Source organism: Gambusia affinis, linkage group LG22 (genome assembly GCF_019740435.1).
Source record: "Gambusia affinis linkage group LG22, SWU_Gaff_1.0, whole genome shotgun sequence".
NCBI classification, from domain to species: domain Eukaryota; kingdom Metazoa; phylum Chordata; class Actinopteri; order Cyprinodontiformes; family Poeciliidae; genus Gambusia; species Gambusia affinis.
This window is the reverse complement of record NC_057889.1, coordinates 5,667,146-5,679,994: the sequence shown is the minus strand read 5'-3', so window position 1 is coordinate 5,679,994 and position 12,849 is coordinate 5,667,146.

Here is a 12,849-nt window from a genome sequence, read left to right as displayed (position 1 = left end):
TCTAGAAACCAACTGAATTTTAAACTGGAGAAGAATTGAGTTTTTACAAGATAATGTTTTGGAAGCATGTAATAGTCTTTCCCAGCTGTATTCACATCCAATCTCTGATTTAAAAGAATAGATCGACACCATTTCCAGTTGATTGTTGAATGATAAGAACAATTATATCGGCAGTTTAACAACACACAGCCGGGATCTGGAACCATCACATTTGTCAGTAACAATTTGCTCAAATGCAGCAACTGAGGGTAAAAAATGGATGAAAAAAAGCAAATAGGAAAACTGTGATGACCTCACTTTTACAAGTTGGTTCGTAAAATTCACAATTTCGCTACGGCTGCAACCAGAATCCTCTTTGTTTGCCCCAGAGGAAAAAGCCTTCAGAGGAAGATGAATATAAGATTTAAAATATTTTTTACTTGTAAAAAAAAAACAAAACCAAAAAAACTTGGAAATACTTAGCGGATCCTCCACTGAGTTTAGGTCAGTAAAATATGAGGATGATGCTCTTGTGAACGTCATGAACTCTTGGGAGTAGAAATATTTTTATGTTAATAAGCATACTTTGTTTAGACAAAGTTCAGAAAAAGTTTTCACATGAACCTTCTGCCAGGTGAAACCTAACCTAACCTATTTGACAAATGCCATGAGAACCACTAAATTTGTTCATTTTCATGCCAAGCTAATGACTTAATGGGACTTTTTGTGCTGCATATGATTGGCCAGTTGGCGACACTGAACTCCTCTCTTTAGGCAGTGAAAGAATAGTCACCAAAAATGTTTTCCTTAAAGATCTCATAGATGAATCAGGAAACTCCAATCAGTTCTTGCAGAAAAACTAGTGCAAGAAGGAGACTAGAAAACAAAGATCTCCAGTCATTTCTTTGTTTTTCTCAAAGAAAGCTCTTATAGATGGTTTATCTATGAGAGTTTTCTGTCTCCTTGCACTCTCACTTTTGAGGAAACAGATTTGAGGGCAAAAAGACAGAAAACTCTCCTAGATGAATCAGGAATCTGTTTAACGCCAATCAGTTCTTGTAGTAAGACTAGTCTTCCTGCAAGAAGTCTAGGAAACAAAAATTTGTTTTCTTTGAATGACTCAACTATGAGTGTTTTCTTGCACTCAGATCTTTGAGGAATAAAAAAATCTGAGTCCATGTTTTTGTTTTCCACAAAGATCTGAGTGCAGGGAGACAGAAAACCCTCGTAGATTAATTGGTTGTTTAACTCCAATCGGAGACTAGCCTTCCTGCAAAAAGAAAACTAGAAAACAAAGATCTGCGCTCTGATCTTTGTTTTCCTCAAAGAAACCTCTCATAAATGATGGATCTATGAGAGTTTTATGGCTCCTTGGACTCTCATTTTTGAGGAAAACAAAGCTCTGAGTGCAGATCTTTGTTTTCTCCTAGATAAATCATGAAACTCCAATTTGCAGGAAGACTAGGCTTCCTGCAAGAAGAAGAGTAGAAAACAAAGATCTGGACTCATTTCATTGTTTTCCTCTATGAGAGTTTTCTGTCTCCTTGCACTCAGATCTTTGTTTTCCTCAAAGATCTAAGTGCAAGGAGACAGAAAACTCTCCTAGATGAATCATGAAACTCCAATCGGTTCTTGGAGGAAGACCAGTCTTCTTGCAGAAGAAGACTAGAAAACAAAGATCTGTGCTCTGATCTTTGTTTTTCTCAAAGATCTGAGTGCAAGGAGACAGAAAACTCTCCTAGATGAATCATGAAACCCCAATCGGTTCTCGCAGTAAGACTAGTCTTCCTCCACGTCTTCCAAGGGCTCCAGCCTGATCCACTGTTGATGAGACAGTTGTGATGACACCCACTCATCCTCCTGCTGTTGTTTGATAGTAAAGTAAGGGCTTTCCTGGAGAATATCCCCAGGGACATCGCTCTGTCCTCGTCTTTGAACATGCAGCGGGTTTACATTAGGAAGACGTGAGAACAAAGGAGTCCAGGGGACGGTCCGCTCCGCTTTCTGAGGCCCACTTCTCGTGGTTTTGTTTTAAAATGAGGAGGGAAACAGCAAGGTGTTATTCAGGAGAGGCAGAAATAAAACAGATGCAGAAAATTCCTGAAGACTGGAGAAGTTTAGACTCCAACACGTGGGGAAGGATTTCATAAGTTTCTCTTTTCATTTCCTTTTTTCTTTGATTTTTTTTTTTTTTTTTTTTGTATTATAAAACATAAAGTCAACATTAGCGACTATTGGTTGGTCCTGAGCTGAACATTATTAGTACTGGAAGCTAAATTAGGAAGTGAAAACCTTAAAGTTTTTGTAAGTACATTTATTTTTCTGCTGCCATGAAATTCACACAGATTATGAACAACAAATACAATAAATAAAACAACAAATTGATCCCCCCAAAAATCGTTATGGGTAAAAGACTGGAATGGTACGGATCCCCCAAGGGGACATGGGGAAAAATGTTTCTTTTGCGTTTCCTTGCAGTAAGGAAATACACGCTGGTCTATTTTGTCTGCAGTCACGAATGTCAATCAAAAATTTCAAATATATACACATTTAAAAAACCTCAGTGAAGTGCAAAAAACTGACTGAAAATTTGTTCACTGCATGTCTGTTTGTGTAAGGTTGACCATTAGTAACCATTCAGACGACCAACACAAAAAGACAATCAAAACTGTCCGATGACTTTATTATCCTGTGAAAATAACTCAGAAATAGTCCAAATAGTTTGGATGTAATTGTTCTCTCTTTCTTTCCTTCTCACAGAAAGTTTCTGTTTATATAAGAAGTGATGGGAAGAGATGGAAAGCCCATGTTTGGCCTGTTTTGCTTTTGTGTTTTGCACATAGGCTTGTTGTGCATTTTTATCCTCAAGAAAATCATATAAAACTTCAGATATTTCATAAACGAGATGGAAAAAACTTACAGAAACCTAATATTATAGCAGAAAGTACAGTAGCCACCATAAGAAAGACTTTCAGTGTTTAATTATGCCGCATGAACTGATCACTACATTATTGCGAAAAATCACAACAGAAAAATAAATCCTCCGTTCCCTTAGGGGGCTCCATAGAAAGGCACGTGGGATACAAGATGATAAATATACATTTACCAAATCTTTTGTGGAAAAGCCTTATTTTTGGTGTTTTTCTAATCAAAAGAATGTTTTGGTTTCCTCTGACTAAACTTTATTCTCCCTGTATTTCACCGGCTTTTCCAAATCCTCTGAAGGGAACTTTAAACAGGCTTAAATATCAATTTTTCTTCATCAGTGGAGTCTTGTGCAGTGATTTTCTTGCCATTTTTATATCTTTGTGAAACTGTCTTATGGTGTATTCATGTTCTTTCTTCTTCTTTCTCACTGGAATTCCAGAAATACTGCTGTAACCATATGATGTTAGTAGGTTTTACTGCGGTTGTGCTTTGGTAATGAGAAACCCTCTTCATAGACCATCAGTTAATATTAAACCAGCTGATATTTATTTTAACAGCAGGGAAGCTTTCTAAACACAAACAGATTTACGGTTTAAAGGGTTTTTTTCCACACGCTTTTATTCAAATGTATTCCCTGTACCGTTCCAATTTATTACGCAATACGTGACACAGAGCTGATTTGTTTGATTAAATGCTTTAGGTCATAGTAGGAGTATTCACTTCCAAGTCCAAAGTCAAGAAACTTGCAGCAAAAGGTTGACAAGGAGTTACGGCGGTACGTATGGATAAGTAAACCTTTAATCAATTCATAAGTGTTTTCTTTAAACTAGAGATTATTCAAGAAAGGAAGCTTGTTTTCTGAACCAGGGGAAGACAAGAAATATAGTAGACAATCAGTAACATAGAGCTCTAACAGTGTGGCACCTTATAAAGATTAAAAAGCTTCAATACCAATTCAAAAAACAAAGATGGATGATCGGATGCAACGTTTTGGACAAATAAGAAAATAAATGGATTCTGAAAACACATATTTTTCCTTTTTCCACACTTATTTCCACCTCTATAATACTTAAATACTTAAATAATAACCATTAAAGTAGTTGTCTTATACAAAACCTTTTCTCCCAAAGGTTTTGTGTTTGGGAGAAACACAAAGGTTTTGTGTTTCTTTGATGGATGCAAAGAAACACTGCTGTCTGTCTGATATACAGACAGATATATGTCTACAGACATTCTCCTTCATTTGGCTCAGACATTGTGGAAAAAAGAAGCTAATTATCCTGAGTAAAAAGATGTAGAGGAAAAAATGATAAAATTACTGTGCTTTGACACAACTCCATAACAAAATAAAACAGATCTAAACACTCTAAGAATCTTTTATTAATTTAGAAATAAACCCAAATATCTTTTGTTTGCAGAGGACAGAGTTTTCCTCCTGCTTTTGCATTCTGCGTTTTTCATTAGCAGGTCTCCCAAGTGAAGATGCAGAAAGCTCTCCTGGACAGAAACCGCCTTCAGGACGACCACTCATACCAAAACACTGAGTGTGAGAATAAAAACAACTGCGAAGGCTGGCTTCACATGACAGAAGTTATCCACTGTTACTCTCACAGCAGCAATTGCCATCAATATGAAGCTCATAAATAGCATCCAGATGTTGAATTAAACATTCCCAGCCTTCCTTCTGAATTGCTTTCACATTCAACTTTTGCAACTGTTCAGCGTTCGCTTCTCACAGTCGTCTCTCAATAGCAACATCGTGTTCCTGCTTAGTCATAGCAGAAGATTGCATGATGTCACATGAAGGAGGCTGATAACAGATGTAGACTGAAGTCACTTTTAGATATCTGTCTACTGGTGCTTCTTGTAAAAGTGAGACAATCCTGTTTGTCCAGGTGAAACTTGTGTTCTGACACATCGATTTTTGTTTGCTTTTCTAATATTTTCAACTTCATATCCCAAACTGTCTGACCCAAATAACAAAACTGCAAGAAAAATCGTACAACATTTTTTCAGTGGCGTTGAGAGAGTCGGTCCTCGTTAACACTACACTGTAAAACATTTGAAAATTAAAGTCCACCTGCTGCCATGAAAATGCAATTTAAGTCAACAAAATTGTTTTGGTTTTAACTGAAACTAAAGTTCGTGAAGTTGATTTAACAAGAGACAAATTGTCTAAACGTTGTTTTTAAGTTTATTAATCTCGAATTGTGAGGATTAACTTAAACCAAATGATTATTTCACAATATGCAAGATAAAAAAAACTGTCCTCACTCGGTTAAAGAGCCACATTTCTCCATTATTTTCACTCACATTTTCAAGTTGAAATAATTTCTTATTTTACTTTAGAATGATTTAAATTCTTGTTTCAAATTGAATGAACAAAATTTCTGATCTGACAATGAAGTTTATCACCAGATTATTTGCGAACTAGAATTGCATTAGAATAAATATTTATTTAAAATAAAACACAAGAGTCAGGTCAATGTGTCACACTTACATCTCAGGATACAAAAAACAAGCCGCTAAGCATTCTGGGAAATAGTTCCCACTCCTGTCTTTTTCTTCCTTCAGTTAAGTGCTAACCTAAAAACTCCAGTTTATTCAACAAATAATAAAAAGTTAACACAAGTTACTGCTGTACGTTTATCTTTCACAAACTCACACATTTAGGTTCAAAATCTAAAACTGGATAAATTTATTTGACTTAAAGGGTAGAAGACGGTAAACACAACTGAATGTGGCTCAAATGTTTTACAGTGTACAGCTGTGATTGTGAGCGGCTGAGGGAAGTTGATGTTAGTTTATTTTGAATACTGTGATTATTTTATAGTGCTTTATATTAACAGAAAGGGGTTTTTGTTTGTTTTAGATGCGATACAAACAGCAGGGAGGTGTCAAAGTTGTCTTGAGTTTTTAAAAGGAATCCCTGTATTTTCTTCATAGTGCTAACCTAAAAACTCTAGTTTATTCAACTTTTGAAGGCTTGGCAAAATTAATAAAAAGTTAACACAACTTACTGCTGTGGGAGAGAGAACGTGAGATATTTCCCAGTCCTTCCCCCTCCAAGCTCCACCTCTACGGTTCCTGGTAATTTTGAAAGCATTACTCAGGTAATCTGTTTTTACCCTGGTAGATTCACTGAATCAGAGGTTTAATAATAGCTCAAGAAAACTACCCTGCTTCCTGAAAATACTTCCTGAAGTAAAAAAGCGGCCAGCGGCTCTATTCCACTCTAGGAAACACTTATATGTGCCTGTTTTAGTCAGCATTAGCACCATCTGCTTATCCGTTCCTTTTCCATACTTGCACAAAGCCAGAGGAACGCATAAATAAAATCTTTAACATAATATGTGTGCTTAAATATTATAGTGTCAATCAAATGAAAAGCATTTTGCAATTCCATGATCATGGAACATAAACGCTTTTTTACGATAATGCTTAAATTGTGAGTTTATTGCAAATTTTCCACCAACATGGTCAGAAACATTGTGTTTTATGTGATGCAGACTCCCGCCTGCAGGTGGCAGTATTTCTAACTTCTACTGCACTTCTTCAGCTTTACTTGTCAAGCAATCATCGAATAAATTTACCATCATATATATGTGCAAATATTGCAAAATATTTTCCAGGTATTTCTAAGTTAGCTCCACAAATCGGTGATTTTGATTGCAAAAAAAAAATTTAAAATTACTAACTGAGCAGAGGGATTGATCAGTTTCAAAACATGTCCAATATTATTTCATTTTGAGAAGTTCTTATCGGGTGCAGACACAGCTTTTTATTAATATTTCAACAATTTAAAGGGTTTTTAACAGTACATTCTGGTCCTTTAAGAACATCCACGATATTGATGAGGCCCAAAATTATCTGTGGCATCAAGTGACCGAAAGATCCTAAAGATGGTGAAGAACCACCGACTCCAATTAGTGTCCAGGTTTACATTTACAGTAAGCTCTGAAGGAGCTATGGTGCTTTATGGATCTGCGCTGCTGAGTCATCCATTTACAGTTTACTTGTGCAACCGCGAACGTTGATTTATTGCAATTTACTGGACTCTGAAGCGTTCAGTTTCATATTTAGCATCCTGCCGATAAAGACAAGCTGGTCACTGTGAGATGTGAACCCTGTTTTATGTTCCTGGCTGAAAATAAATGTTGACTTAAAGCTGCAGAAGGTTAGTTAAATACTTTCTCTGAGCATCAAAGGGGAAACCCTGTGAATCCAAGATGGAGTAAGTCTGGGAATTTGGGCTGTGTGGGATGATAACAGGATTATAGAGCATGAATAAACCCGCTGCTGAGTTATATCTTACAAATATCTCCATCCTGTCTTAAATCCTAATATGCAACAAGGTTTTTACTGTATGTACATTCCTGAATGCTCTATTTATTCCTGGTAAATGGGAATATTTGCTTTTTAAGTACTTCAATGAATGAATATTACATCTAGTTTATCTGGCGCAGAGTGACACCAGAGATTACCTTCTATAAATAGTCTGAAAAATGCACAGAGTGAATCACTTTTTCAAAAATAATGCGTGCTGTGAGACATTTTGAATGTGGAAAACAAACTTTCTTTTCTTCCAGAAGATTATCCTTAATATAAAAGGAGAAGCTGGCAACATAATGTTAGGCAAAAACCCTAAACATAATGGTTTGGAGCTAAAATGGTCAACACAAAGCGAAGTCATGTGCTGCTAGGATGGTCCAGTCAAAGCCCAGACCTAAATAACACTGAAGACCAACTTGAAAATAACTGTTCCTGATCCAGTCTTTTGAAGCATGCATGTAGTTTATGTTGTATATCCCGGGACTAATAACACTTTATACAAAGTCTATGAGCGCCACCAAGTGGTGAAATAAATATTAGGTGAATTATTCAGAAAAAAGGCCTGACAACAACAAGCGTTTGCCATGATGAGGTGAGTGAACGTTCTGGAATACACTTAAATATTTTTGTTCCATAATAAATTAACCAATATGCTTGATTGTTTTCGCTTTTCTCAAAACACAAAAACAGTTTCCAAACATGCCTTAAAACGTTGTGTGTGTGTTTGCCGAGATGCTACTGCAAACACTTATAAATTGGTAGCTTATGGTCTTTAAATTGAGGCACATTTCAGGGAAAACTATTTAAATTTATGGGAGTTCAAGGTTTGGTGTCAGGATGAAAGTAAAACATGAACAGGTCATAAAAGAACCATAAAGGAAGATACATTATGTCCGCTGTCTGTCCAGATCGTAGATTCCTTTTTGTGTCTGCCAACCCCAGTATTTTAAACTTTACAGTTAATAAAACTTTCGTTCTCTTTCACACACACAGACATGCTTGTTAGGATCAATCGGTGCCATTTCCCTCTCTGTGTCCAGTAAAAGGCCAGTTTCTCTGTGATATTAAACACAACCTTTCCGTGTTCTGGTATTTTTTGTGGGTTTTTTTGGCTTGGCGGTACCAGCTCTGTGCCCACTTCCTGTTGGATCTTTCTGCTGCCAGTACACCGGCACATCATATGTGCTGTAGGTCCAGACCTCAAGTTTGGACATGGAAACTTCACGATGTCAACTGTGAGCCAGGAAGGTTTCAAACATGGCCTTAAATCACCCAGAACTGAATCAGAACATGTTTAAATGTGAGATTTCTAACAGTGGAGGAATTAAAACTTATCACAGATGATTTTGTTCAGCACTGAATGCATTGAAAGAATATTGCTAGAGATTTGAAAGATCAGAAATACATAATTTTCCTAATATCCTATAAAATAAAAATGTGAAAAGTGTGCTGTGTATTTGTGTTGAGGGCCCTGAATTAATACAGTTAAAACCATAAATTTACTTGCATCAAATTTACCTTTTTTCCTTCTCCCTAGAGTTAAATCCTAACAAACTTCTCTTGTATAGAATTACCCAAATTATTTCTATTTGCAAAGTGTCACAACAATGAAATTAATTTATAAATGTCAAATCAAATCAAAATCAAATCAAATGTGTTCTCTAGATCTGGCTGAGACATTAGTCCTTTAATCCTGGAAATGTTCTTCAGGTGATAGAAGGCCGTCTTTGTGACTGTCTTTACGTGGCTCTGAATGTCATCAAAACCAGAAGATTTAGTGCCTTTGTTCTGTTTAAATCAGGTCAAATTCTTTGAAATCTTATCACAATATCTTGCTGGAGTTCTCTGAAAGTGAAAGTGGGTTAATGCAGTGCATTGTGGGATTAGTAGTTCCTATACCCATCTATTTCTTTCCTGTATGAAGTTCAATCCTTAACGCCTGGAGGCAAAACATGAAATGATGGAATATGTATTGTGGGATTTTGTAATCTTTAAATCAAATTAAAGTAATTTTAAAACCTGATTAAGATTAGATGGTGTTTCAATGTTAAAGTTGACAAAGGATGGACTTTAAAACTACTTTTATAGAAGACATCTAAATCAAAAATAAGGGGAAATTAAATTTTGTCCAGTTCAGTGTCAATCATTTGGGTTTATATTTGGAGAAAAATAACTTTATAAATTACATTTTCAAACAGCCTGCATGTGTTTAAATACCAAAAGTAATTTACAATCAGTATAAGTTCAAATATCATCCATCCATCCATTTTCTGTTTATCCTTTGTCCCTAATGGAGTCGGGAGGGTTGCTGGTTCCTCTCCAGCTACGTTCCGGGCGAGAGGCGGGGTTCACCCTGGACAGGTCACCAGTCTGTCGCAGGGCAACACAAAGACATACAAGACAAACAACACACTCACACACACACTCACACCTATGGAGAATTTAGAGAAACCAATTAACCTGACAGTCATGTTTTTGGACTGTGGGAGGAAGCCGGAGAACCCGGAGAGAACCCACCATGCACAGGGAGAACATGCAAACTCCATGCAGAAAGACCCCGGGCCGGGAATCGAACCCAGGACCTTCTTGCTGCAAGGCAACAACTCTACCAACTGCGCCACTGTGCAGCCCAAGTTCAAATATATGGCATTAAATCTCAAAACATAACTGAGATGTAAAAATTTGAGCCAATTGATGTATTTTCGGGTGGTTTTGCAACAAAGCCCACCAACATGAAGCTCCTGTTTCAGTACAACATAAAAATCCCTCCCAGAATACAAAGTCTTACAGCTTTTACTACACGTTTGATGAATCTACGATAGCAATCAACAATCCTATAAATTTTCATCTTCTCACATTGGCTTATGAAGTTCTGAAACTATGTTCTCCTTCAAACAATGCAGACTATCGGTCTTGAGATCACAGAAACCCAAGGGTGATAAAAAACAGAAGTTAATCTCTTTGAGATGTGCAGCTAAAATACAAAATAAAGATAAATTATTAACCAGGAAAAAAGAAATGACCTCATGCAACTGTAATGTTGATGAAGACGCATTGATCTCTGGGGAAAGATTTGAGGAGTGCCGAGAGTTTAGTAGACAGGTCTAATTTGTCTCGGTCTGTGTGATAAATTTAAAATGTCATCACTGTTAAAAAAAAAAAAAGAAAGCCTTAATTCACTGTTGGCACTCAGCAAAACGGGTCCCATGAAATAAAAAGTAGACAGTAGTATGTCTCAGTGACTAACAAACAGAGGTGGCCTCTGCTAGCCTGCTCATTTTTTGGCTAAGGTATAAATTATAGTATCTTACCTGGCAAAATGGATGCTAATCCGCTATCTGGTTCTTTTTTTCTGAGTTGAGCCCTGATGTAGCCAAACTCCGTCAAGTGCTTGTTTTTTGAAATGCCGTATCAGATTTGTTGTGTCGATGCATTTTGACGTGCTTCACCCCCGAGGTAATTTTCCATCGCAACACCAAACGTCCCCGATTCACTCTCAGCGCTGCTATAGCTTCACACGACAGGGTTTGTTGCCGCGCAGTGTGAAGGAAAGAGGAGATCAGTTCCACATTCAGGCTGCGAAGTGAGATAAATCTGATCGGTTTCGGTGATCGGCGATCACCGATCATACACGTTTTCACGGAAATCGGCCGATTATAATCGGTGGCTGATTGATCAGCTCACCTCTAATATTTTTATTTATTTCCATATTATTGGATGCCTGTTGCTTGGTGTGGTGCATACTTTTGCATTGTGTGTATTGTTAAAGACCCACATTGTAGATGACGTCTACTGAAGGCCCTGACTGGAACCCCACCTCACTGCTCTCAAATATGAGACTGCCCCTTTCGTGAACTATTCAAACAGTGCCACTTTACTGCATATTGTCTAACAAAAAACAGCTTCTTTGCACAGTAGGTCTCCCTGCATTACTTGAAGAACAGTGTCTCCTCCTGCAGGTGTGTATCAGCCTCATAAAGAGATGTCTGTCTGCGTCATGTTTGCCCTCTGCCCATATCATCATTAATGAAGTGGGATGAGAAAATAAGCGCTGAGGGGGGAAAAGCAACCAGGAGCCGGCCGTCTCAGCTTACCAATTTATGAAGCAGCTTTCATGAACACACAGGGGCCCCTGCTGCAGTCCCCGCCGAACACACGGCTTTCTGTTTGCGAAGGGAGCTCTCGCGGTCTGCCTCTTCTGGCATGCAGCCCTGCATCCGTGCACTCCTCCTTTGCAAACCCTCGTACATACCACCAACTGCACTTTCCACCTTTTAACCATTCATACCTCTCCACAGCCCTGCAGCCTCTTTGATTCCCCCTCATTCTTAATCCGTTGCTTGGCTTCGCCCTCGCCTGGAATGTTTTTTCCACAGAGGAAAAAAATATACCGCCATGCATCAACACCAGACACCGAAAATCTCCTCGATTTAGAGTGTGCCAGAGGTGAACAAGAGAGGCAAGTGCACAGAGGTTTACATGCAGTTGTAAGTCGATCCGCCTTGGAAATGTTTACCTGAAAATCCCGTGTCATTTTTTCCTTCAGGGCTGCTGTTCCTCTTTCAGTCTCTGCAGAATGGGCCTTTGTAAGCGAGAGGTCAGCGCCTTCCTGGATACTCCGCTACTTTCTATAGCAAGTGCCTCATCAAATCACCTCCACAACTGGAATGGCTCTTACCTGCAGGCCCTCTAAAATCCAAACGAAGGCCACCGTTCCCATATTAATGTGTCACACACACACTGTAAAACATTTGAAGGTGGTTTAAGTTGAAAATGAAAGTCCACCTGCTGCCTTAAAAATGCAATTAAAGTCAACAAGAAAATTATTTTGGTTTGAACTCAGAAATTAAAGTTTATGAAGTTGATTTGACAAGAAGAGACAAGTTGTCTAAACTTTATTAATCTTGAATTGTGAGTTTTAACTTAATGCTGCGATTTAAAACAAATAATTATTTCAAAATATGCAAGAAAACAAAAGCTGTCCTCACCTGGTTAAAGAACCACATTTCACTATTATTTCACTCATATTATCAAGTTAAAATAACTATTTTAGAATAATTTAAATTCTTGTTTCAAATTGCAAGAACAACATTTCTGATCTTATAATGAATTTTATTACCAGATTATTTAATTTGCAAACTGAGAATTGCTTTAAAATAAATATTTACCTTAATAAAACACAGGAGTCAGGTCAATGTAACGCACTTCCATCTCAGGATATAAAAACACACCGCCAAGCATTCTGGGAAATACTTCCCACTCCTGTATTTTAATTCCTTCAGTTGTTTTAAGTGCAAACCTAAAAACTCGTTTATTCAACCCTTACAAAAAAATCCCACGAAAATCACATGTGATCACATGTGGATCACACAAATTTTACATGTGAATCATGTGAATCACATGTGAAAGCACATGAATACGTGTGATTTTGTAACGTTTCGTGGTAAAATCACATGTGGAAATGTGTGATTCACATGTGATCACGTGTGATTTTCGTGGGATTTTTTTGTAAGGGAACTCTTGGAGGTTTGACAAAACTAATAAAACGTTAACACAACTTACTGCTGTAAGTTTATCTTTCACAAACTCACACATTTAGATGTGTGTTAG